At 32.5% G+C, this 14198-nt stretch overlaps 1 long non-coding RNA gene across 1 annotated transcript; it reads right to left on the reverse strand.

The window, feature by feature from the left end:
• Positions 1-3991: 3991 nt before the first annotated feature.
• On the reverse strand, positions 3992-11050 carry LOC140798203 (uncharacterized). Its single transcript, XR_012110802.1, has 2 exons — positions 10700-11050; positions 3992-7353 (listed from the first exon to the last, which is right to left on the reverse strand). It is a non-coding gene; the product is annotated as an uncharacterized lncRNA (long non-coding RNA).
• Between the last annotated feature and the right edge of the window lie 3148 nt (positions 11051-14198).

Consider the following 14198-nt stretch of genomic DNA (forward strand, 5'->3'; position numbering starts at 1 on the left):
TTCTATGACTTCTAAATTGGAGTTTAGATATAATTTTAATATTTTAAAAACATAATTTGATTATATTATATTGAAAATAGTGTTTAAATTTGTCTTCAATATTTGGGAGGCTTAGTTTAGTTTTATAACTAAGTTGATCTATTGGCTGAGTTTAATTATACTTATGGATTAAATGGTACGATGTGTGTTGGTACTCGGTTTAGCAAATAGGAGGCTCTATTTGTAAATAATAAAATAAAAAAAAATTATTTATTAATATAAGTAAAAAAAATATAGACTGCCATTTGTGATATATTTTTAATAATTAAAATATTATAAGACTCATGCTATTTTATTCACATCTATCTAAATTAGGGCTCTTTCATGCGACCCCAGTTTAAATGTCTCATATCGTAAAATCCCTAGAGTAGATAAAAAGAGATATTAGTGTTGCTAGTTAAATTCAAAAACTAGCCGAGCTTAAGTGAGCCAGCTCGGGCTAAACTAATCTTACTTTTTTCTTTTAAGGCTTAGCTTAGCTCAAATCAAACCGAGATATGGCTAGCTCGAGTTGAGTTAAAGCTTTCGAAGAGCACAAAAATCTTAAATGAGCTGAATAAAGTTGGAAACTTAAAATTTAACATTTAGAGAGTAAATTTATAAAAATAATACACCCCTACTATGTAGACAACAAATTATTAAAATAAAAATAGACATCATATAAATTTTAAATATTAATATAGAACAAGATCTAATAATTATAAATTTACATATACACAATATATAAATAAATAATATTTTTTGAGTTCGTATTCAACTTAGACTCTTGTTTATTTATATAAACGAGTCATGATCTTTATTTTTAAAATAAAGATAGCAAAGGTGCCGTCACAATTCCTAAGATATGGTCGCCAAGATTAACAAATATATGTAAATGACTAATACCCTTCTTTTTAAAAGTAAAATGTTTATTAATAGTACTTCTTTGTAGCAAAACATATGATTTTTTTTTCTTGAACCATGATATCAGGTAATATTAGATAATTTTAAAACCATTTCCAGTAATTTATAAAATGGGAAAATTAATTTCCTAATTCAGATTCTACTTTAATTTAGTGATTTGCTAGATTTAACTAACGGAAAAACATTCCTGAAAGAGCTCAGTGATTCAGAAATAATTATGATATTTTGGAGAATATTATGATAATTATATTCAAATTTAGTTGATTTAGAAGAATATCAGTGGCATTGGAGACTAAGAATTAGAAGCTTATCACAATTATGTTGATATCAAAGATGAAAAAATTAAAATTAAAATTAAAATGTGGAACAAGTTGCCCTACATTCATTCATGTGTCCCAATTTGGGATAAATTTATGTGGGGCTGGAGGATTGGCCAACTTGGTGGGCACCAAAAACCCTCTTTGGGGTACAAGAAAGAAGAAAACAAGATGGTAGGGCATGAGCAGAAGAGAACAGGGGCTTTATTTATTGGCCCAAGTCGTATATTTGAATATACCTCGTTACTTGGATAGATGTGTAGTTCTGTTATTGTGTCCCATGAGTGGGGAAGGGGCGTTTCGTAGTTCATATATTTCTTTTTCATTAAATGCACTTTAAAATCAGAGAGGATATAAAAGATTCTCTCACACTATCTCTCTCTCTCCAAATTAATTTTAAGCTGAGCTTGATCATGTGCCAGCAGGATTAAATTCTGCTCAATAAGACTTAAAAATAATAATATAATATTTAATTGTATATAATAGATAATATATTTGACTAATGTATTCTGCGTCGGCCCTAGTAGTTCTCTACTAAGGTTAGGCGATTCAACCCCCACTTCACAGAAGGTCTCCTCAGTCGACTGTTATCGAAATTTTTTCTCTCCCCCTCTCTTAGCTATTCGATTAGGCGGAGGGGAGGAGTTTTTCGTCTACCAGCCCAAATTAGTCATAGTGTTATTTCTTTTCCTCCTTCGCCGAGGGCTTCTCCTACGGGCCTCTCGTTAGCATCTCCTTCCTCCTCTCTCCCTAGCCTTTCGGTTAGGCAGAGGGGAGGAGCTCTTCCTATTTTCCTCCCCTCTCTTGATTGGTCCCTCTTCTCCTCTCTCCTTTTTTCCTTCCTAGTCATCTCGAAGCCCTTTGCTAGTTGTCGGCGCTCTCTTTACACTCCTGAGATCCTATTATTGCTATTAGTTGGCCTTGGTCGTTGTCATCACCAGAGCTGGCCCTTTTCATCATGCCAAACCCCAATCGAGAGACCTCCCTCCTCCTTCATTAGAGGCTCGCGTTGGCTATCCCTTCTAACATCCCTAGCCTCGGTCTCTACTTTAGCTGTTATTATCATCGTGACCCACCTTTCTCCACTAATAGCTGCCACTGCTGCCATCCTTGTTCCCATCTCTACTGTCTATAGTCACAGCCTCTATTGTGGTTCCTTTTTAGCTTGTTGGTGTGAGTGGCATTCATTTTTATTGAGTTTGCCTTTTTTGTTTGTTACTCTATTTTTTTTTTTTTGTGAAGCAATGCTTGTTGTGGGGATCTCTTTAGTACGAGAGGTTGTTCCTACTCGGTATCGTGTCATTTATATTATAGGACACTGAATCGCCTTTGCTTGTGTTATTCTCTTAAGGTTTTGTTGCTTCTATTTATGGTGGTGCCAGTGTTAGTCAAACGAGAGGCATATTTTCAAGATAGTAGTCCTATCTCCTTTGTTCCTTACAAGATTGCTTGTGTTATGGTTGACTTGATACTATACTTTTTCGTTAGTCGATCCGATTGTCAGCCAAGTGTAGGGCTTGTAAAAATCTTGTCGCTCTATTTCTCTTCTCAATTTGATGTATTAATTAGTATATACCAAATTGAACGAACCACTAATCTATGGATTTTCTCTAAAAGAAAAAAAAATATTTGACTAATATGAACCTTTAGATCTAATATTTCTATATCAGTTTTTATACCTTCATCATTGAATAAGGTGCCTTATTTCAAAGCTTGATTGAATCAAGCCTGAACTAATAATATATAAAAAGACATGTCAACCTTAAGAATTAAATGGTTCTAACCTAATTTATGGTTAAAATATATATATATATATATATATATATATATATATATATATATATATATATATATATATATATCTAATGAAGCTAAACTTTTCATCAGTCTCCACAGCCGCACATTTAGTTGGATGCAACTCTCCAAGATATATAGATGAGAATATTTAATGCCTACAATTGACACGTATCTATGATAATTAATGCCTCATTCGCGAATTTTAAAGCGCACGCCATGTGATAACGATAGCCTTTATATCTTCTAATTAGTCTCATTGGCATTAAAAAAAAAAATGCACCGAAATATATGGTGGACAACATAAATCTCATCAACATCAACATTAAATTTCGTAATCTTTTGAGCTGTTCCTTTTCAACAAAATTAGGTGAAGCTACAGGCCCAGGACCACTACAAAGGGAGGATTTTGATTTTGATTTTAATTTTAATTCTAATTCTTTTCAACCCTGAAGAGAGGGATGTTTAGACGAGCTTAATTGAGTCTAAAGTCTAACCAAATCAAATCAATTTCGCAATCCAGATTGATCAATTTGAAAACCTTAAAGGCAGGCATCGTCTGATTTGAAGGATAAGTGAGTCCTATTCATGAATTAAATTTAAAAAAAATTTCAATAAATTACCGTTTACACCCTATATTTCTTATTATTATTAAATTAGACTTTTATAATTTAACAAATATGTATAGAAAATACCCTCGCTTAAGTTATACTTACCGGACTTATATGAAGAGTATTTTAGTTATTTTCTTAAAACAAATTTAATTTGATAGAATATTCTTATTACGTTAAATCTAACTCAGATTATTTTTTTTGTATATATTCGTTAAATTATATAACTCAATTTATAAGTAGTAAAAATATAGTGCATAATTTATTTATTTATTTTTAATAACTAAAAGGCTGCAGCTGTGAGCAAAATTACAATAGTTCCACCCCTAAAACAAACAAGATACCTATTAAATCAGACAATGTTAGAAAGAATGAATACTCTCTAACAACTACTACAACAACAACTTTATACAATCAAAACAAAACAACTACCACTTAAACCACCAACAGAAGACAAATAATTGAACCACACTCCCTATAAATTACAAACCAACATCACATCCATATAAACTCCAAAATACAGACCAACCATTTCAACAGACAAAATAACAAGCAGAAGCCACCAAAAAAATTAGCTAATCATCCAGTAACATTGGGCATCAGCTTCTTACTCCTGGAGCTTTTCTCCTCACCTTAGAGTACCTGCCCAGCAAAAGAATTCTTCTATTTCCTTCAATCCAGATGCTGTAGACCATCACCATCTTCCACTGCATTCTTCCTTCTTTCTTGATTTTCTTCTTTAACATTATAAAATAGATCTCTCACTTACTAAAAAGAAACTAATTTATCAAACCATCTCTTGTGAGAATAGTATTATTGCAAACTAACCACAGAGAAGCTTTCATTTTCACAAAAATGATTTGCTCTCCATTATTGAGATACTTGTATAAGAATCTCAAAGTATATATCCCATTGCTATTTAATCTCCTGGTGGCAATGTTCTGAGCCATGCTAATAAGAAGCTCCTCCTTAACTAATCTCTTCCATTCCAAACCTGATTCGCATATACCTTTCATCCCAAACAATTCTGTAAAGATTGGGAAACATAGTTGCCAAACTGTATTTACCCTTCCAAATAAACCTTTCAAAACTTAACTTTATCTCCCATATGTGCAATCCAAGTCAATCCAACTTTAAACACACTACCAATTTACACTACTCTCCAAAAAGGGGAAATACGATAAGAAATCTTTAGTTAAAAAGTTTTTGCTAGTAAAACCATATTCATATCATGTAAGTTTATAATTCTCATTCCTCCAAATTATTTTCTTCTACATATCTTGTCCCACCCAGTAAGAAAATTCCTATTCTTTTCTCTCCATATTTACTTCTTCTCCTAATCCTAATCGGCAGCTGAAAGAAAATATATGTATTACCACCCCACCTAAAGATAACATCTTCTCCTTCAACCCTACCAGTCTTTTCTCCACTTTCTCAATGAAAGGGTACCACTCTTACTTAAAGATAATCCAAGATACTTAATCAGCAACTTTTCAACATTACAGTTAAGAATATTTGCCAGAAAAACACATCTTTATCAATCTGATTTGCCCAAGTATATTAAAGAACTCTTGTTAAATTAATCCTCATATTAGTAGTAGTCCCCAAAATAGTATAGAAGGAATTTCGCAATCCTGACATCTATCTCTGCTTTCAACTTTCAAGAAAATAAGAGTATCATCTGCTTATTGTAAATTTGTCATCCTATTAGCAATAATATCTTCTTCTACCAAACTAGTGAGCTAATCTAATTCCTTTGCCTTACTGATCATCCCCTTGGCTAAGGATTGTTCTACATCTGAAATATCTGAGACAGCATACATAATCCACTGAATCCAGCACTGGCACTGCTTTCAACTTTCATAAGGATGTGTTTTGATCCCCCTCCTTAAAGACAAATCATTCTAGACCTCCACTGCCATCTAATTTTCTCCACCTCATTTAAGCAACTGTTCTTTTTTTGCATTCTATCCATTCTCTTCAAATTTCTGTTCCATCCCCTTAACTTCTGATTTTGCTTTCAAGAGCACCTATATCTCTTATATATAGTTTTTGTAACCAAACATATAAGTTTAGTATAACCCTGTTCCTCTGTACATGTTTAATTACTATTCACAATCCACTACGCCTCCTTATTTATGACTATAAACATAATTATAATTACACTCTGTGTTCTAATATTTCAGTTAAACACTGAATACGAGAATAAGGATAGGTACCCTCGAAAACGAGAATAGAAAATAAGAATAGCACTAATCTTGAGCACAAATTAGCTCAATCGTCTACTTAACCTTTAGCCAAAGCCAAACAATACCAGTTAAATTATAAAGTTTAATTGCATTTCTTACAACGGTATTATGATGTAATATAACACAACACTCTTATTAAAGATAAAATATACAATTTGCACTTTCTATTAAATATTTTTTTTTCTGTCATATGACTTTGAACCCAAAACTATCGTAGTGCCAGAACCATAACTTGAAATTCAATATTTCACTAAGAAACTCATCAAACTTGTGTTAATGATCATACTTAAAATCTAGACCACTGCTAGTTATATAACTCGAAATTCAATATGCTTCTATTTATCAGGGCTACGATCTGACATTGAGTCATAATATATAATTAAAACAAATAATCAATAACAATTATTATGGTGGACCAACTATACTTTGTGTAACTTAATCTGTGGCTATTATTCCACTAATGTGAGTGGGTGACATATAATAGTCATAGGAAGTACTTATTTGGCTTTAAAAATAAGTCCACATTAATTTGCGGATTAGAATATTGACAAAGTGGAGGGGCCTAGTAACATAAACTATTACAAGGTCTTGTTCGTCTAATTATATTTTAATCAATAACTTACTCATAAACTATGAGGTTAGACAAAAGAGTTACTCCTTATTAATATATAAATTGAATAATTAGGCCAGGCGAGCTCTCTAAGAAAAATGAGATACAACGAACTTATATCATGCTGATATGCATCTCGATATTTAAAAAATAATAATCTATTAAATATTAACCTAATGCTTAGGTGGCAATTAGTAGAGCCTTTTTTTTTAACCCATCTCTTTCCTTTTGTTTCTTTGCATTAATTAAGGACTAAAATGCAGGATAAAAAGCTGAATGGGACTTGGAGAGAAAGAATTGAGCATTAAGTCAAAGATTATTGACAAAGAAATTTCCGTCTTTCACACTATAGGAGACAATTAGAGTTCTACATATAAATACCAAATTTATAAAAGAAAAAGGGCTAAATAGCAAAATTGCTATTATTTTTGTAAGTTTAGAGGGATCAATAAAGATTTTAACTGCTATTGTCTTAACACCAAAAGGAATGGAAATAATAGGAGGAGAAATATGTATATAGCACCCTATGTTTAACTATATATATATATTTTTGGACATCGTTTCTTTTTCTACTATATAAAAAGTTGCACTCTCTATTTTTCTACAAAATGAGCATAAAACACCGCCGCTGGGGCTATTCATAGGGCTTGATTTACAAACGGTGAAAACATAATAACCTAAAATTTATCAGAATAGGTTGTAGTGCACTAAAACCCCAAATTTTGCCGAAAGAGAGAAAGATGGAGATCAGATCCTATCAGCCCATGACAAAAGTTGTGAGTTCAAGTGCCCTTGATGAATTTTTCACAAGAACATTGCATGCTCATGATCTATCAAAAAAAAAAAAAAACCATAGTAAGATGCTGCCTTTTATTTTAGTGGATCTCTCAAGAAAAACCTTACTGTGTGTTTGAATTTTTTTATATTTAATTCTCTTGTGAATTCAGTATACCTGCCCCTCAACCAACAAAAAACAAAAGAAAGAAGATGGAAGCATTAATGCATATAGATTAATGTCCCCAAACTTAGTCTGTTTAGCTTCTGAGTTGGATATGGATTCCAATGCGTATCAAATTCTCTTTTACTAGGTTTTGGATTCCTCCATCTCTACAACAAAAAGGACTGCCTAATAATGGGTGTAGGTGAATGATCAAAAGGAACGATGACAAGTTTGTCTGCCTGAGACTGGTATGCAGTAATAGCTAACCTTGTGTGCATGGCATCCACAACCAAGACAATGGCAGTCCTGGAGAGAGCTTGGCATAGATTTGGACTTGATTGATAGCTGGGGGAGTGGGTGGGTGGACATAAATGATCATTGCAACCAAAATTTAGAGTGCCATCCTAAATCCCCAATGGATAGGATTAAACTTCAGCAAAACAACCCATACAAGCAGCTTTACAATGACTAAAATGTGTATGAAAATTTTGGTAATGCGCCAAAACCAACAGATGCCCACCCATGTCTCATTAGAAAGAAGAACATGTACTAGAGAAATTTATAGCATAATATTCAAAGACACTGAGGAGGACTAGAGCAACTTAATAGTATGTTAGCCATTTTATACTACTGTTTTGACTGAGGAATCCATTTGAGACTCTTCCCTGTGCTCCTTTTCACCAGAAGAACAAAAGCATGTACTTGAATAATCATAAGGCTAGCAATTTATTTGAAGAAAATAAGAGCAGGAATTAATGATATATATTTCTGCCTCAATTTAAAGTTTCAGGACATGGTCAAGTAATGCATATGGAAGATATGTGAGAGATAGAAATTCCAGCAAATCACAAACATAAAATTAAGAATATTAAGATATAAAATGTGAGATAGAGCGAAAGAGAAATATAGAGAGACAAGGAAGGGGGAAATAGAAATCAGAGAGCCTACACATGGGAAAGAAGGCCTCTTCATTTCTCATTTCTTCTTTTCATTCTACCAGAACTTCCAAGATGAACAGAGGTTAATTGATTGATCCCCTTTATACCAAATTGCAGCCTAAACTTTTGGAAATTAGACCCATGAGACATTTCCAACTTTTCCAAAAGAAAAATATTATCTTGCAAAGAACTATATAGGACACTAGGAGTTTCTGAAATAAATCTTAGTAATTTAAGATTTTCTACTATTCCATTTATACTAAATTAGAACCTACACACATACGCACTTCAAAGAAAGATGAGAAGATTTCGTTATAGCATGAATGTTCATTCAGGTAAATGTCCATGGAAATAGAGTTAATACAAATAAGTTACCACCTAACAAACTAAACAGAAGTCACCATCTAAAAATAAGTATGAAATACTTTGAATTACAAGCATAAAAAGAAGATAGAATCATGAAAAGTTATAGTTAAACTTTAGTTCAGGCAATTGAATTAGAATAGCATCATTATAGCTCACATGCCAGCAAAAGAAATGTTTCAAGTGACTAATGTAAACTTGTAAAGTGGTAAAACAGATATAGTAGTCATCACATGATGTATTAGATTAACCTTAAAAACACAAATCAATTCTTCTAAGATGGCAATGGCAAATTTCCAAAATATAAAGGTACAATACTGTTTTCAAATTCAACAAACTCGGGAGTTAGAATAGCAGAAAAAGTTTCTCAAGAAAAATATGACAAACACCAAATGTAAGGAAAACTATGATATACGAATTGCCTGAATCATTGTTTTGTTTAGCAGCAAACAATCAAGAATTGTGTAAAGCAGTGGAAGACAAGTAGCTAATTTCTTAAGAAGAATGGCATTTTCACACTCTAGGCAATAGGCATCTCTAGACATGGCAGAATATTCCTTTCAGAATCCAGTTTTAGAAAACAACATGAGTTTTCTTGGAAATATGTATATCTGTATATACACGATCAATATGAGATGTTCAAGGATTTATGTATGAATTTTTTCTTTTATTGATGGGCTCAGTGATTCACACAAAAACATTATCATACACTCCCAAAGACTTATGTCAATATTTGAGTGTTCTTCATGAGAATTACTCAAGCAAATCATATATATGTAAAATGAAATACTGGATAGAATCTAAAACTTGACACAAGGAAAGGCAAAAAAGAATATTCCATTTGCTTAGCAAGCGCAATGACAATATAAAAATGTGCTCCTCAGGCAATTTGGTAAATTTGAGCTCAACAACTATGTTTAAGCATGAAATATTTTGAGCATATCATACTAGGTGGAAATATTTTGAGCATATCATACTAGGTGGAAATAATATGTAACCACAGGAATCATGTACTTCACCCCTCCAATCACTTGAAAATATTCTGCAATAGGAAATGAACGCCCTGTACACTTCTTCACTAATTTCTTTTCTCCCCATATTCTCGTCATGTCCTAAGCTTCGGTCAGCAGAGAACATATTCCAATCAATCAACCTTGATGTGCTAACCAATCATCAACTCGAAGAACAAAAGTACCCTAATGTGCATGAAGTACAGCCATATGATGCACTTCAATCAGATTTGCAATAGCAAGATGCCAGAGACTTGCATAAAAATTCTTGGAAAAGTGAAACCAAGTAATAGCCACCACAGATCTCATACAATCTAAATTACCAAATACATTGCGTATACTTTTGTTAGTGCTACATCTTACAAACTACATATGTGAATCATAACAAAGAAAAACGACTCTATTAGCAAGATATTTCTATGAAAAGGCATCCCAAGGGGAAAATTTGTGCCATTTTGTTCATAATCTTCATTTCCTGGGATCAATAAGTAGCCAATGTATCAAACCAACAACTACTAGTGAAAAAAAAAAAAAAACACAAACAAATCTTTTGGCCACAAGAACAAACTTACTTAGATCAAAAACCATATAAAAGATCACTTTTTTCCTGGTCAACAATTTCTCATTCTACTTTTATCCAGCATATCAGATGCAAAATTCGGAACAAGCAGAAATGTGAAAGCCGGATGCAGAGGTTTATCGATCGATTCCCGCTTTGTACCCACTCAAATCCTTCCTCCACTCTCTCGATCGAAACGCATCGTAACAACTTCCCCAAACCCACAAAAAAAAAAAAAGCAACAAGGCCAAGAAGAGATCGATAAACCGCTGCGCCCAGGAATCACTAGAGATACAAGAATGAAACAAAAACAAAACAAAAAAGATGAAGCAAAGATCTGATTAATTAGTGTTTGAGATTGTTTACCTTGCAGAGTTCAAAACAAAAAAAAAAAAAAAAGTGGAAGACGAAAGAAAAGATGGAAATGGAGAGAGAAAAAAAAAAGAGAGGGGAGGAGAGGAGAGAGAGAGAGAGAGTAGAGATGTATGATTTAGTGGCAGGTGATATGATTGGGTAATAAGGTAATTAGTGAGCTCAGCATGACTAAGTACAGATGAGTTTTCTATTAGCATAGTTTTACAAATTTATCCCTATCTAATTACACTTTGACTCTCTTAATTATAACTCAACATTACTACCAATTATTAGGTCTAACTAAGAGGTTGGGATTTTATCCGAATTATTTCATATAATATAATGGATTCAAGGGAGCAACGTTTCGAGACTCCGGCTTTGGCTACTACCGAAGCCTGGGCTCTCAAGGTTGTCGTCTCCGATAGAAAGCAGCAGAGCGAGACTCTACTCTCCATCATGGCCTTAGTCCAAATTATCCCATATCTTTAGAGAAGGAAATCGAGTTACAGATTGGGTTGCAAGCCAGGATGACCCAACAAAAACTTTGTAATCCTTAAGCAGCGATCTACATTGTAATCCCTAGCTACTTTATTCGATTTTGTTTTGGTTGGTCAAAACCTCAGGAATAATTGGGATAAATTAGGGGAACTATTTTTATCACTGGATAAGGGAATAAAAGCTAAATAGCAAGATGTCTATTCTCCTCCAAACAAGCTAGATTCCTCCTCCTAAATATGGCACGACATGAGGGTTATCCTCTTTTATTTTTCTAAAGTATTTTGAAATAATACGTAGAAGACTAATAGAGGAGAAAAAAAAATAGACGAAGATAATAAGATTAAAACTAAGAGATATTTCACGTAACATGAATAAATTTACATCCTAACGATCGGTTAACAGAAGATCTAATTGTTAATTTCTTCTTTTATGTTGCAAATAATTTTGTACATTTTTTTTTTTTTTTTTTTTTTGTGAACAAATGTCCATAGACATTGGTATTTAAGCAATTCCATATGGTGAGATGTTTGAGTCTTTGACGAGATTAAACTCTAATTAAAACCTTTATGTTTTCCTTAACAATATTCCTATAAAAGTGATGTTTCTTTCATAGCACCATGGACTTTTAACTTGTTGCTATTTGTGGGTGAATAACACACATTGCAACTATCCAAGCAAAGCATCACTCATCTGTCTGAATTGGCTCAAAAGATGTCTATTACACTATCATATTGATGGAATAGGTGAGTTCCTAAAATTGTTTGCTAGACTAGGTTTCCACACACTGCAAGACTGCATTAATTAATATAGGTGTCTTACACACAAGAGTATCATAGCTAGGAATCTTCTGAAAAGCCCAAGGAGAGTGTTTGATAGATTGCTTGAGCAAGATGTGTTCCTTAGACCACAGTGGTTGATGATTGGTAGAAATGTGGGGGCATAATCACCTGGATTTATGTTATTTTTGGCAAATAGATTAGATGATTAATTGTAAGGATAAATTGCAGTTTACCTCTCTATGGTTTGATCCGATTTTAATCTACTATTATGTACTTTAAACTTAAGCACTTATTCTTTTATGGTCTATACCAAATTGTAATCAACTATGTGAAAAGATTTAGTTTTAGTTACTCCTAAGCGAATACAATCTAATTTAGAAATAATAGGGGTAAATTTATTATTTAGTAATTTTTCATAAGGCAGCATTTGCATCCATAATATGGATAAAGATATTAATGTTTGCAATGAGACATAGTAGTGCACATAGAAGTCAAGTGCTTAAGTTTGAAGTATCTCGAAATCGAGTATGTTAATTTAGTTAACGAGAAGTAAAAAAAAAAAAAAATGTACGCCAACTTATTAGTGTTTGGTAAAAAAAAAAAAACTAAAACCGTTAGTTAAAAATGATGACATTTGGTATATAGAAAGGTAGAAAATGTCACTCTCCTTATAAAAAAAAAAAGTGGAGAATTTATAACCTTATATGTACTATTATTATAATATATTGCACCTTCTAATTGCTGAAGCTTTACCAATTAACATTAAGAATAAGTTTCATAAGGTTAAAATAAAAATAAAAGTGGAACTGGATTTTAAAGTCAAAGGAGAGGTATTTTAAGCATTTTTATTTTTCATTTTTAAAAATAATAGAATACTTACTATTTCATCAACTGTTGCTAGGTTAAAATTAGCTCAAGATATTTTTGAGGTATTAAAAACAAAACACCAAGTCAAATAATGATCGGATGTAAATAATAATAACGGCAAAATATAGAGCAATTTTTGATAAATTCCCCCTCAAATCAATGATCATCTAGTTGCTTATGGTTCTACTGAATGAAGAACAACTATCAGTAGACATGCCTAATTGGAAGAAAGCAGTCAATTGCTACTTTTGTTGAGACTGAAAAGATGGTTGAAATATTCTTGTAATCATGGAGTAAAGACATGTATGGTTAAAAATAAAGTGCAATCCTATAAAGATACTGTAATATTTTATGTGATCATTTAATCATCAAATAGTAGTTATCTTGAAAATTTCTGAACCAGATAAGACAATTATACTACCAAACTTCAGAATATTTAGTCCTTGTATTACCATTCAGACAATATGATGTTGTGTTAGATAATTACTAAATAAGCCAAAAGCCTCGAGGGTTAGGTACTAAACAATAATATATATATATATATATAGATCAGACAAATAGATCATAAAGTAAGTCAGATTCCAACTCAATACCCCCTCAAATTTTAATTGGATTATAGATTATGGACAAATTGAATCGAAAACACTCTGCATTTCACTTTTAATTAGTATCAATTACATCCTACCTTATCGGTCTTTATCATTTGCATTGTGAGTTTAATTTTAAAAACACCCTATGTTTATTTAACCTAATGGGACCCTATGTCAACTTTTAAAAATAAAAAATTTTAAGTACCTAAATTACCCCTCATTAAAAACACCCAGTGGTGCCCTATCTTTTTTTTCTTAACTAATGTGTATGATTATCTTCAATTAAAAAAAAGTAATGTTAGGGTGCTTTTATAATTAAACTCAAAATATATGTAAATGATAATAAAAGAATACATAGTTATTTTTTATAGTCATGCATATGACATCTTAACATACTAAAATCATATTAACATTCTAAGCCTTCCTTTTAGCTTGGTCTGTGTTGATCATTTTTGGGGCAATTAAGAAGCCCCTTGTGTGGAGGAAGTGCACGAACTCTATATAGTGGTAATAGAGATGTATACATATTCTCACACCTGGGATCCTCCACAACATTGCTATTTGCTTAGCAGTGAGTGTCACTTTCTTCTGGCTCAAATTATGAACTCTTTTGGGCCACCTTCTTTTTTTTAAAGTTTAATCCCCCAGATGTAGTAATAGAAAGGAGAACAGAAAGGGAATGAGTATGGTTGGCATTATTCATGCCCTTCACTTAACTCATCAAACCACCATGTATGTCCAGGTGCAAGTTAGCTAGAATGCATGCATGGTCAAAGC

The sequence above is a fragment of the Typha latifolia genome, chromosome 11 (genome assembly GCF_019914945.1).
Source record: "Typha latifolia isolate L0001 chromosome 11, TyphaL0001v2, whole genome shotgun sequence".
NCBI classification, from domain to species: Eukaryota; Viridiplantae; Streptophyta; class Magnoliopsida; order Poales; family Typhaceae; genus Typha; species Typha latifolia.